The sequence below is a fragment of the Apodemus sylvaticus genome, chromosome 7, assembly GCF_947179515.1.
Source record: "Apodemus sylvaticus chromosome 7, mApoSyl1.1, whole genome shotgun sequence".
NCBI lineage: Eukaryota > Metazoa > Chordata > Mammalia > Rodentia > Muridae > Apodemus > Apodemus sylvaticus.
Window position 1 is genome coordinate 96,570,077 of NC_067478.1, and position 8,660 is coordinate 96,578,736.

Here is an 8,660-nt window from a genome sequence, read left to right on the forward strand (position 1 = left end):
ATGAAAGCTAGAAGTTCCTGGGCAGATCTCTTGCAGACTCCAAGAGAATACAAATGTCAGCCAAGACTACTATACCCAGCAAAACTCTCATTCACCATAGATGTAGAAACCAGAATATTCCATGACAAAACCAAATTTACACAATATCTTTCCACAAACCCAGCTCTTTAAGGAAAAATAGAAGGAAAACTCCAATACAAAGAGGGATACTACAACCTGGAAAAAGCAAGATAGTTACCTTCCTTCATCAAACACAAAAGAAGATAACAACTCAAATATAAAAATAACATCAAAAGTGACAGGAAGTAATAATCACTATTCCTTAATATTTTTTAACATCAATGGGATCAATTCCCCAATAAAAAGACTGGATAAGGAAATAGGACCCTATATTTTGGGTCAAAGACAAAAACTACCTCAGATTAAAAGGCTGGAAGACAATTTACCAAGTCAATGGTCTCAGAAAACGAGCCAGAGTAGCCATTCTAATATCACATAAAATTGACTTTCAACCTAAAGTCATCAAAAGAGACACAGAAGGACACTTCTTGCTGGTCAGGAAAAATCCACCTAGAAGAACTTTCAATTCTGAACATTTTTGCACCAAATGTAAAGGCACCCTCATTCATAAAAGAAACTTTACTAAAGCTCAAAGCACACATTGCACCTAACACAATAATTGTGGGGGACTTCATGATTCCACTCTCCTCAATGGACCAATCAGGAAAACAGAAACTAAACAGGGACACAGTAAAACTAATTGAAGCTTTGGACCAATTTGATTTGACTGATATTTATAGAACATTTCACCCTAAAGCAAAAGAATATACATTTTTCTCAGCACCTCACTGTACCTTCTCCAAAATGGACCATACATTGGTCACAAGACAGACCTCAAAAATAAAAGAAGATCGAACTAATCCCATGCTACCCATCAGAGCACTATGGAGTAAGAGTTGTTTTCAATAGCAACAAAAACAAGAGAAAGCCCACAAATATATGGAGGCTTAGCAATACTGCACTCAATGACACCTTGGCCAAAGAAGAAATAAAGAAAGAAATCAGAGACTTTTTAGAATTTAATGAAAATGAATTCACAACATACCCAAATCTTTGAGACACAATGAAAGCAGTGCTAAGAGGAAAACTCATAGCCCTGAGTGCCTCCAAAAGGAAAATGGAGAGAGCATACACTAGCCGCTTAACGACACACCTGAAAGCCCTAGAACAAAAATAAGCGAATTCACCCAAGAGGAGTAGAAGACAGGAAATCATCAAACAAAAGGCTGTAATTAATCAAGTGGAAACAAAGAGAACCATACAAAGAATCAACGAATCCAGGAGCTGGTTCTTTGACAAAATCAACAAAATAGATAAACCCTTAGCCAAACTGAACAAAGGGCACAGAGAAAGTATCCAAATTAACAAAATTAGAAATGGAAAGGGGGATATAACAACAGAAACTGAGGAAATCCAAAAAATCATCAGATCCTACTACAAAAGCCTATACTCAACACAACTGGAGAATCTGGAGGAAACGAACAATTTCCTAGTCAGATACCAAATACCAAAATTAAATCAGGACCAAATAGATCATCTAAACAGTCCCATAAGCCCTAAAGAAATAGAAAGTGTCATAGAAAGTCTTCCAACCAAAAAAAGCACAGGACCAGATAGTTTCAGTGCAGAATTCTATCAGACCTTCAAAGAAGACCTAGCACCAATACTGTTCAAACTATTCCACAAAATAGAAACAGAAGGAACACTAGCCAATTCCTTCTCTGAAGCCACAATTAAGCTGATACCAAAACCACACAAACATCCAAAAAAGAAAGACAGCTTCAGACCAATTTCCCTTCTGAACATCGATGCAAAAATACTCAATAAAATTCTTGCCAACCGAATCCAAGAACACATCAAAATGATCATCCACCATGATCAAGTAGGCTTTATCCCAGAGATGCAGGGTTGGTTCAATATATGAAAATCCATCAATGCAATCCACTACATAAACAAACTCAATGAAAAAAACCACATGGTCATTTCATTGGATGCTGAAAAAGCATTTGACATAATTCAGCATCCTTTTACGCTTAAAGTCTTGGAAAGAACAGGAACTCAAGGCTCAAACATAAACATAATAAAAGCAATATACAGCAAACCGGTAGCCAGCATCAAACTAAATGGAGAGAAACTTGAAGCAATCCCACTAAAATCAGGGACTAGACAGGGCTGCCCCCTTTCTCCTTATCTTTTTGATATTGTACTTGAGGTACTAGCTCCAGCAATTAGACAACATAAGGAGGCCAAATGGATACAAATTGGGAAGGAAGAAGTCAAACTATCATTATTTGCATATGATATGATAGTCCACCTAAGTGACCCAAAAAACTCCACTAGAGAACTCCTACAGCTGATAAATAACTTCCGTAAGTGGAAGGTTATAAAATCAACTCAAGCAAATCAGGAGCCTTCCTATACTTAAAGGATAAGCAGTCTGAGAAAGAAATCAGGGAAATGACACCCTTCATCATAGCCACAAACAGTATTAAGTACCTTGGGTGACTCTTACCAAACATGTGAAAGATCTGTATGACAAAAACGTCAAGACTCTGAAGAAGGGAATGGAAGAAGACCTCAAAAAACGGAAACACTTCCCATGCTCATGGATCAGCAGGCTTAATATAGTTAAAATGGCCATTTTGCCAAAAGCAATATACAGATTCAATGCAATACCCATCAAAATCCCAACTCAATTCTTCACAGAGTTAGAAAGATCAATTCTCAAATTCATCTGGAATAACAAAAAACCCAGGATAGTTAAACCATTCTCAACAACAAAAGAAATACTGGGGAAATCAGTATCCCTGACCTCAAGCAATACTACAGAGCAATAGCGTTAAAAAACTGCATGGTATCGGTACAGTGATAGGCAGGTGGATCAATGGAATAGGATTGAAGATCCAGAAATTAACCCACACACCTATGGCCACTTGAACCTCAACAAAGTGGCTGAAAACATCCAATGGAAAAAAGATAGCCTTTTCAACAAATGGTGCTGGTTCAACTGGAGGACAGCATGCAGAAGAATGCAAATTGATCCATCCTTGTCTCCTCAACTCCAAATGGATCAAGGACCTCCATATAAAGCCAGACACTCTAAAGTTAATAGAAAAGAAACTGGGTAAGACCCTTGAAGACATCGGTACAGGGGAATGTTTCTGAACAGATCAAAAATAGCGTAGGCTCTAAGATCAAGAATTGACATATGGGACCTAATGAAATTACAAAGATTCTGTAAGGCAAAGGACACCATCAAAAGAACAAATCAGCAACTAACAAATTGGGGAAAGATCTTCACCAACCTTACATCAGATAGAGGGCTAATATCCAATATATATAAAGAACTCAAGAAGTTAGACTCCAGGAAACCAAATAACCCTATTAAAAATGGGGTACAGAGTTAAACAAAGAATTTTCACCTGAAGAACTTCACATGGCCGAGAAGCATCTTAAAAAATGCTCAACTTCATTAGTCACTAGGGAAATGAAAATAAAAAAAAAAACCCCTGAGATTTCACCTTACAGCAGTCAGAATGGCTAAGATTAAAAACTCAGGAGACAGCAGGTGTTGGTGAGGATGTGGAGAAAGAGGAACACTCCTTCACTGCTGGTGGGTTTACAAATTGGTACAAACACTCTGGAAATCAGTCTGGTAGTTCCTCAGAAAACTGGGCACCACACTTCCGGAAGATCCTGCTATACCACTCCTGGGCATATACCCAGATTATTCCCTGGCATGCAATAAGGATACATGCTCCACTATGTTCATAGCAGTCCTATTTATAATAGCCAGAAGCTGGAAAGATCCCAGGTATCCCTCAACAGAAGAGTGGATGCAAAAAATGTGGTATATCTACACAATGGAGTACTATCCAGCCATTAGAAACAATGAATTCATGAAATTCTTAGGCATATGGATGGAGCTGGAGAACATCATACTAAGTAAGATAACCCAGTCTCAAAAGATCAATCATGGTATGCACTCACTAATAAGTGGATATTAACCTAGAAACCTGGAATACCCAAAACATAATCCACACATCAAATGAGGTACAAGAAGAATGGAGGAGTGGCCCCTTGTTCTGGAAAGACACAATGAAGCACTATAGGGCAAAACCAGAACAGGGAATTGGGAAGGGGTGTGTGGGAGAACAGAGGGAGGGAAGGGGGCTTATAGGACTTTCAGGGAGTGGGGGACTTGTAAAGGGGAAATCATTTGAATTGTAAGTAAAAATATACCGAATAATAATAATAAAAAAGATTGGCATGACTTTGTTTTTGACTTCCTGTCACAGGAATTCATTCTTGCAGAATGAATCATATTCAGTAAGAGTATAGGCTGTGTCAAGAACAAATACTTGAAAAATGCAACTTCAGGTAGAAAGTGTTTATATGAGATTATAGTTTTAAAGAAATTATCCATCAGTGGTAAGAAGATGTGGTGATAGGCATGTGAAGGTTGTCACATTATACCTATAATCAGAAATCAGAGAAAAATGAATGCTGGTTCTCAGCTGGCATCTTTCAACTACCTTTTTACTTAAACTAAGACAGTAGTCCATTCTATGGCTCTACTAAGATTCTGTATAGATCTCAGGAAAGCTTCCCTGGAAATACACTCCAACACACACTTAGTGTGTTTCCTACATGATTATATATTTGGTCACATTGACAATGAATATTAAATACCACAAAAACAATACTCAATTTTTTTATTGAATATCATCTTCATTTACATTGCCAATGGTGAAACCTATCCCAATATCTCCGTCCCCTACCATCCCCTGGCCCTCCCCCTCCTGCTTCCCTGCATATGCCCCTCCACCCAACACACTCCCACCTCCCCCCCCCTTGGTTTCCCTTTGTTGGGGACTCTGTTGAGCCTTTACCTGACCAAGGACCATTCCCAACTGATGCCCAACAAGGCCTTCCTCTGCCACATTTTTGGCATGTGTTCCCCTTGGTTGATAGTTTAGTCCCTGGGAGTCTTAGGGTGTCTGGGTGGCAGAAATCATTGTTCTTCCCATGGGGCTGTAAACCCATTCAGCTCCTCTGGACCATCCTCCAGCTCCTCCATTGGGGACCCCATGCCCAGTCCAATAGTTCATTGCTAGCATCTGCCTCTGTATTTGTAAGGCTCTGGCAGAGTCCCTCTAAAGACAACCATGGTGTGCTCCTTTTGGTATGCACTCCTTTTTTTCTTTTGTTTTGTTGTTGCTGTTGTTGTTGTTGTTATTGTTGTTGTTTCGAGACAGGGTTTCTCTGTATACTCCTCGCTGTCCTGGAACACACTCTGTAGACCAGGCTGGCCTCAAACTCAGAAATCCGACTGCCTCTGCCTCACAAGTGCTGGAATTAAAGGCATGTGCCACCACCACCCAGCTGATATGCACTTCTTGTCTTCCATAAAAATGTTGGGTTTTTGTGACTGTTTATAGGATGAATCACCAGATAGAGCAGTCTCTGTGTGGCCTTTATTTCAGTCTCAGCTCCACACATTGCTCCTTTGAGTATTTAGTTCCCTTTCCCAGAGGAACCAAAGCACCCTCACTTAAGTTCTCCTTCTTCTTGAGCTTCCAGTGCTTGGTGAATTGTACCTTGTTTATTTTGAGCTTTTGAGCTCACATCCTCAAATTAGTAAGTGCATACTGTGTGTGTTCTTTTGAGGTTGGATTGCCTCGCTCAGGATGACACTTTCTAGTTCCATCCATTTGCCTAAGAATTTCATGAATTCATTGTTTTTAATAGCTGAATAGTACTCTATTTTATATATATATCACAGTTTCTGTATCCATTCTTCTGTTGAGGGACATCTGGGTTCTTTCCATCTTCAGGAAAGGAACATAGTGGAACATGTGTCCTTATTACATGTACAAGCATTTTCTGGTTATATGCCCAGGTGTGTTATAGCTGGGTGTGCAAGTGGTACTATGTCTAATTTTCTGATGAATCAAAAAACTTATTTCTAGAGTGGTTTTACCAACTTGCAATCCCACTTCATACTGGTCAAAGGAAAAAATCTGCCAAGATGAACTCTCAATCCTGAATATCTATGCTCCAAAGGCTAGGGCACCCACATTCATAAAATAAATTTTAATAAAGCTCAAAGCACACATTGAATCCCACAAAATAGCAGTGGGAGACTTCAACACCCCACTCTCAAAAATGGACAAATCATGGTATCAGAAGCTAAACAGAGATACAGTGAAACTAACTGAAGTCATGGACCAAATGGATTGAACAGATATTATTAGACATTCCACCCTAAAGCAAAGGAATATACCTTCTTCTCAGCACCTCATGGTACCATTTCAAAAATTGACCATATAATTGGTCACAAAACAGGACTCAACAGATACAGAAATATTGAAATTATTCCATGTAACTTATCAGATCACCACCGCCTAAGGCTGGTCTTAAGTTTAACCAAAAGCAAAGGAAAACACACATACATGTAGACATTGAACAGTACTCTTCTCAATAATAGCTTGGTCAAGGAAGAAATAAAGAAAGAAATTAAAGACTTTTCAGAATTTAATGAAAATGAAGACATGTCATACCAAAATGTATGGGACACAATGAAAGCAGTGCTAAGAGGAAAACTCATAGCTCTGAGTGTCTCCAAAAAGAGAATGGAGAGAGCTTACACGAACAGCTTGACAGTGCACTTGAAAACTCTAGAACAAAAGGAAATAAATACCCCCAAGAAGAGTAGACAACAAGAAATAATCAAACTTAAGGCTGAAATCAACCAAACAGAAACAAAAAGAACTATACAAAGAATCAACTAAGCAAGGAGCTGGTTCATTGAAAAAAATCAACAGGATGGATAAACCCTTAGCCAGAATAACCAGAGGGCACAGAGACAATATCCAAATTAATAAAATCAGAAATGAAAAGGAAGACATGAAAACAGAAATTGTGGAAATTCAAAACCTCATCAGATCCTACTACAAGAGTTTATACTCAAGAAGGTTTGAAAACCTACATGAAACGGACAACTTTCTAGATACACACCAGGTGCCAATGTTAAAAGAGCATCAGATAAATCATCTAAATAGTCCCATAAGTCCTGAGGAAATAGAAGCAGTCATTAATAGTCTTCCATCAAAAAAAAAAAAAAAAAAAAGCCCAAGACTAGATGGGTTTAGCAGAAAATTCTGTCATATCTTCAAAGAAGAGTTAACACTGATAGTCTGCAAACTTTTCTATGTAGCCACAATAACACTTATACCTAAACCAAACAAAAACTACACAAGGAAGGAGAACTTCAGATGAATCTCCCTCCTGAACATTGATGCAAAAATATTGAACAAAATACTCAAATTTTATTGTTTTCCTTAGCTTAAAATAATTACTATGAGACAGTTTTGAAATGATTGACAGGTTTATTTTCTCCCCAATAAGTCCATATAAAAGCACACACTCCAGTTACTATATTTATAAGCTATAAACTTAGATTGAGCAGCTCTATCACCACACCAACCTATCCACCAAGTATGATACCCTTGCAACTTGAAATTTTTCATGGCCACATGGTTTTGCTCCATCTTCTCTTCCTCCCTGTCTTGATCTTTTTCTCTTCTAGACTTCCCATTCCACCTTTTATTTTCTTGGACCAAATCACAGAATTTAGCATTCATTTGACCATTAAAAATTAAAACTGAGCAGCAGATTCACTTGATATCACCTGAGTATTTCCTCATCGGTCGGCAGCCCCTCCTGAGGAAGCAAAATTAACATCAGAAAACAGCATCCTGGCAACCCTCAATAATCATTTTATTTGGAAATGACCTCTGAAAGATATATATTTTACAGTGATGGCACAATAAAGATTGCATTGGGTAGTGCTAATTGAACCCAATGAGATAAAAGTAAATATTAAAATATTTTAAAATAATAAAACAACTAGGTTTTTGTTTTTAAATACTGTTAAAATAAAAAAAGTCAAAAACTATAGTAAATAATCAAATCATTCTTATTGACAAAGAACTTAAATAAAATGCATATGATGAATTTTCTCAGTTAACATGTATGATTTATAATATCAGATCAGATTCTTCACTAAAGGAGAGATGTTGGTGGTACATACTGATAGGAAATGAACTAAATGCTATAGCTTATTAGAAAAGTGTAAATTTTTCTACTGTACTAGAATAGGAAGATAGTTGGCTTTGTCTTAACACAAACACTTGATAGAAACCTAGACCCATTAAGAGGTAATCGTAATTCAGAAAACATTCATATAGAATTGACTGGTAGGCAAGTTAGTAAGGTATTTTATTGATTATAATTGATTTGGGAAGGCCAGGTCCATTGGGAGTGCTACCACTTTTGGAAAGATAGTCCTGGGTGATATAAGAAAGCATGAAGGCAAGCCAGGAACTGCAGGTCAAGAAACAGGGCTCCTTCATGAACTCTGTTTCATTAGGTTTCTGCTTCCAAGTTTCCTGTTTTTAAATCCTGCCCTCACTTATTTTAAGGATAGAGGGTGCTGTGAAAACAAACCCCTTTTTCACAAAATTGCTTTCAGTCATGGTGGGTTTTTTTTCTATCAATGTAACACTAAGATTGAAATTGTTACAGGAGTTGAGTAT